The sequence below is a fragment of the Fusarium musae genome, chromosome 7, assembly GCF_019915245.1.
Source record: "Fusarium musae strain F31 chromosome 7, whole genome shotgun sequence".
NCBI classification, from domain to species: Eukaryota; Fungi; Ascomycota; class Sordariomycetes; order Hypocreales; family Nectriaceae; genus Fusarium; species Fusarium musae.
The window spans coordinates 1,952,852-1,958,851 of record NC_058393.1 but is presented as its reverse complement, the minus strand read 5'-3'; positions in this window follow the sequence as shown (position 1 = coordinate 1,958,851).

The following is a 6,000-nucleotide window of genomic DNA, read 5'->3' as shown; positions in this document are numbered from 1 at the left end:
TAATTAACTCTAGTTTAATTACTATTTTATTATTAATTTTACTTTATTTATAGTTTAGATATAAAAGCAGTTAATTATATACCTAGGTATATATATTTAATTAATAGAGTTATTATTAACTTTAAGTTAATTTAGCTTTTACTAACTAACTTATATAAATAGATTTAACCTTCTTCCTTTAAACCTTTAAACCTTACTATTACCTTGCCTTTACTTTTAATTTTATATAATTAAAAAAATATAATATAAATAATTAGCCTTAATAATTATATTTTTAAGCTACTCTTTATATAAAGCTAAACCTATTAATATAATAAAGAAAGCTACTTTCTTTATATTAAGAGGCAGGCTTTCTTTTATAGCCCTTTTTAGCTTATTTAATCTAGCTAGCTCTTTAACTAGCTAAACTAGATAAATAAAATAACTTAAGTAAACTAGATTTATATAACTAATTAAGTTAATTAAAGTATAGTTAAAAATAGCTATTTTAACTAAACTAAATAGGCTTTTAGATAAGAAGTTCTTTTTAATAGCTATAGCTATTATATAAAGCTTATAGTAATCTTTACTATTAACCTAACTTAATACTAATTTAATTATAGTAATAAAATTATAGTTAATTATATAATAGCCTTAATTAAGCTTTAGGCTCTTATATATAAGTATCTTATTAGTAGCTATAATTAATATTAGTAACTGTAACTAATAGGGAAAGTTAGGTTAGTAAATATACTTTATAATAGATATACTAGGCTTAGTATTCTTTTAGCAGGGGTAAAAAAAGAAAGTTAATATAGCTACTAAAAGGTAAATCTATAGGTAATACTTATATTACTTAATTAAGGCAATAATTACACTACTTAAGGTAAATAAACCTTAACTAATATTAACTCTTATAATTCTAGCCTACTATAAGGGCCTTACTATTTAAGCTATTATATAAAAAGCTAAAAGCTTAATAGCCCTAAATAAGGCTAATAGTAATTAAAAAAAAAAAAAAAAAATTATCTAATTAAATAAATAGCCTTAATTTATAAATATAAAAAGATATTTCTTTTAATTTTAATAAGCTAAATACTTTCTTTATTATTACTTAATTAAGGTAATTAATACTAAAGCTTTAACTTTAAAAGCCTAATTTTAAATAAGCTAAAAATTATAAAAACTAATATAAGATATAATATTATATAATTAATATTAATAATAGCTATAACTATTTAATTAAAGTAATTAATACTTATATATCTAGCTTTTTAATTAAAATCTATAGCTTTAAACTTAATATTATATTAATTTTTTAATCTTTTTTAAAGTATTATAAAATTATAAGAAAATACCTATTATATATTAATAAACTATTACTAATATAGTAAGTTAATTTTATAATCTTTAGTTATTAAATATAATTACTTAATATTAATAAAAATAGAGTTAAAAATAAAACTTTTAGTAATTATATTATAGATTAAATATATATATTAAAGGACTTAATAAATTACTTAAAATAAGATTAATAACTATTAAAGTAATAGTAGGCTTTTATTAATAGTATTATATTAAGTAATAGTAATAATTAATATTAGCTATAGTTTATAGAGTTAAGATATATAGTTATAGTAGTTAAATTATAAATATAAATATTTTAGTATTAGGGGAAAAACTGTAAATATTAGTAGGCTGAAGCTGGCTTAATAGGTTAGTAATAGATTAAATCGGGTTATAAGGTAATACAGAGCAGTATAAGAAATATAAATTAAGGGTAAATACAGCTAATAAACACTTAGGTTATAATAAGTATAGGTAAGACTATTTATATTAATATTTTTATATTTTATAAATATCTTTTTATATTTAAATATTTTAGTAAGTTTATTTTTATAAAGTATTATATTAAGATACTTATAAGGAAAGTAAGTATCTAGTTAATATTTAAGTTAAATAAAGCTAGTTATAATTAACTTTTAAGTCTTTTTACTATTAAATTTAATTAAAAGCTTATTAAATAATTTAGGTATTTTAATATAAAGATCCTTAATAATCTTAATTAGACTTAATATACTTTTAAATTTACTTAATATAATATTATACTTACTTAGTAGGCCTAGTAGAAAATAAAGCTAGCTAAGTAAGTTAAATATAATAAGGATTATATTATTATAATTATACTATTTAACTAAATTAATATTAAGATTTAGTATTTTTTTAAGTACCTTAAGCTTATAATATTATTAATATTATTTATTAAATAATATAAGTAACTTTAAATTATAATTAAATACTTTTATTATTATTTTAATTTTAATAGTAAAAATAAAAGTTAATATAAGTTTAATAGCTCTAGTTTAATTACTATTTTATTATTAATTTTACTTTATCTATAGTTTAAATATAAAGGCAGTTAGTTATATACCTAGGTATATATATTTAATTAATAGAAGTTAATTTAACTTTTGCTAACTAACTTATATAAAAGTTAACCTTATTCCTTTAAACCTTTAGTCTAACTCTGCTATTACCCTGCCTTTACTTAACTCTATTTATAAATATGCTTTAATTTTATATAATTAAAAAGATATAGTATAGATAATTAGCCTTAATAATTATATTTTTAAGCTACTTTTTATATAAAGCTAAACCTATTAATATAGTAAGGAAAGCTACTTCTTTTATATTAAAAAGTAAGCCTTTTCTTATAGCTTTTTTTAATTTATTTAATCTAGCTAGCTTTTTAACTAGCTAAACTAAATAAATAAAATAACTTAAGTAAACTAGATCTATATAACTAATTAAGTTAATTAAAGTATAGTTAAAAATAGCTATTTTAATTAAACTAAATAGGCTTTTAAATAAAAAGTTTTTTTTAATAGTTATAGCTATTATATAAAGCTTATAGTAATCTTTATTATTAGCCTAACTTAATATTAATTTAATTATAATAATAAGGTTATAGTTAGTTATATAATAGCCTTAATTAAGCTCTAGGCTCTTATATATAGGTATCCTGCTAGTAGCTATAATTAATATTAGTAACTGTAATTAATAGTTAGGTTAGTAAATATACTTAAGTATAATAGGTATACTAGGCCTAGTATATTATAAGGGTCAATTAAAGATAGGGGTAAAGGAAGAAGGTTAATATAGCTGCTAAAAGACCTGCAGGTAGTACTTATATTACTTAATTAAGGCAGTAATTATACTACTTAAGGCAGATAAACCTTAATTAATATTAACTCTTATAATTCTAGCTTACTATAGGGGCCTTACTATTTAAGCTATTATATAAAAAGCTAAAAGCTTAATAGCCCTAAATAAGGCTAATAGTAACTAAAAAAAAAAAAAAAAAAATAAGTTTAATAGATATTTAAGTAAAAATAAAAATAATTAATTTAACTAATACTTTTATAATAAGTATTTTAGTTTATAATAATAAGATTATTATAATTAATTAAAATAAAGTAACTTATATTATAATAACTAACTATTATAATTATATATAAAGGATAGTTAAGATAATAAGAAATAAGATAATTATTATTATAATAATAACTAGGATTATTATACTTATTTTTATAATAATAATTATATCTATTAAGATATTAAAAAAGAAAGAAAGGTTTATTTTAAATAAAAGTATTTTATTATAGGAAAAAGGAAAATAAATTTAGGCTAAATAGAGCTAATATTAATAGTAATAGTAAAAGTATTTACTTTTTTTATTTAATATCCTTTTAATAAGCTTATTTTAACTATATAATAAGTAGTATAGTATTAAAGGATATTTTATAAGAATTCCTTTATAATATTTATTATTAAGTCTTTTTAAGCTAGGCTATACTTTAGGAATATAAAGCTACTAGATTTTATATTACCCTTATATAATTAATAAATAAATAAGGACTTATAAAGTTTAAGTATTATATCTATTACTATAAAGACTTTTTATTTTATAATAAACTTTATTAATATTTAAAGTTAGGTTATTTTAATATATTAGTTATATAAAAAGTTATATTTTAATCTTATAATATATTTATATTTATAAAAGTGATTTTTATACCTTAGCTTTATAATATATTTATATTTATAAAAGAGCTATTTATATTAAAAAAATAAAATATCTTTATAATAATATATAAAGTATAGCTAATAAGATCTTATAATAAGAATAATATAATATAATACTTATTTTTTAATATATTATATATAAGGTATTATATATAATACTAAAAAATATAATAACTTTAAAAGTAAGTCTTAAGGTTATATAATACTACCTTTAACCTTATAATCTAATTAAATAAGTAGCCTTAATTTATAAATATAAAAAGATATTTTCTTTAGCTTTAGTAAGCTAAAGGCCTTTTTTATTATTACTTAATTAAAGTAATTAATACTAAGGCTTTAACCTTAAAAGCCTAATTTTAAATAAGCTAGAAACTATAAAAACTATTTAAAAATACTATATTATATAATTAGTATTAATAGCTATAACTATCTTATTATAGCAATTAATACCTATATAAATAGTAATCTAACTAATATTAATAATCTTAATATTAATAATATCCCTAATTTATATATTTTCCTTTAATATTTAAATATTATAAGTAAAAACTTACTATATATTAATAAATTAATACTAATATAATAAATTAATCTTATAATCTTTAATTATATTATAAGGCTTTTAAATATATAAAATATATTTATTATACTAACTATTATAAGTAAATTAAAGGCCTTAAAAGACCTAGCTAATTACTTAAAGTAAGATTAAGACCTATTAATAAAATAATAAGCTTTTATTATAGCTATTAAATTAGATAGTAATAATAGCTAATATTAGGTATAGTTTATAGAGTTAAAATATATAGTTAAAGTAATTAAATTAATAATATAAATATTATATTATAAGAATTAAGGGCTATTATAAAGTAAAGGAAAGGAAATAAAAAGGAAAAAAAAGATAAAAAGGTAAATTATAAAATAAAGGTTTTAGTATTAAAGGAAAAACTATAAATATTAGTAGGCTAAAGCTAGCTTAGTAGGTTAATAATAGATTAGATTAGGTTATAAGGTAATATAAAGCAGTATAAGGAATATAAATTAAAGGTAAATATAGCTAATTAATACTTAAGGAGCTATTTATATATATATATTACTAATTATAAGTTTATAAGATTAATAGTAATTATATATATCTTAAATTTAGTACTATAAGCTTTTTAAAAGAAATAATAGCTTTTATTTATATTAATATTAAATATAAAAAACTAGTTATTTTTAAAAAATAGCTATAAACTTTTAAATATATTATTAAAAAGAAAATACTTATTTTTATTTAAGGAGTTAATAATAAAGTAAAAAAGCTATATAATAAATAAGTAATATTTATTTTTTATATTAATAGTATTTATTAAAATAGATCTAATATAAGCTATATAAAGTTTATATATAAAGCCTAGATTTAAAATAAAATACTAATATTTTCTTTAAAAGCCTTATTTAAAAATAAATAGATAGTACTATATAATATAAATATTATAATAATTAATAAATATCTATATTATATTAGCTTTAATAAGTTTTTTATTTTTCTTACTATTTTTTAACTATTTTAAAAAGTTAATTAATAAATAATAATAGCTAAATTTATAATTATTTTAGTAAGCTAGATATACTTTATTTTAGTAATATAAAAAGAAATCCTTAAAAAAAAAACTTTTATATTTAATAGATATATTAATAAAGCTTTTAATATATTTATAAGCTTAATAATTACTTTTAAAGTTATAATTATTAATAATATTAATAAAGATATTATATATTAAAAAAAGTAAAAGCTAGGAAATATTAAAAAATATAAAGAAGATTAAATATACTTTTTAATATATAAAAAGCTACTAACTTAGCTTTATTAATAATAGCTAGATTAATAGCCTTTAATATATTAAATAGAATTACTAAAACTATTAAGTAAGTTATAATCTTATTTAAAAT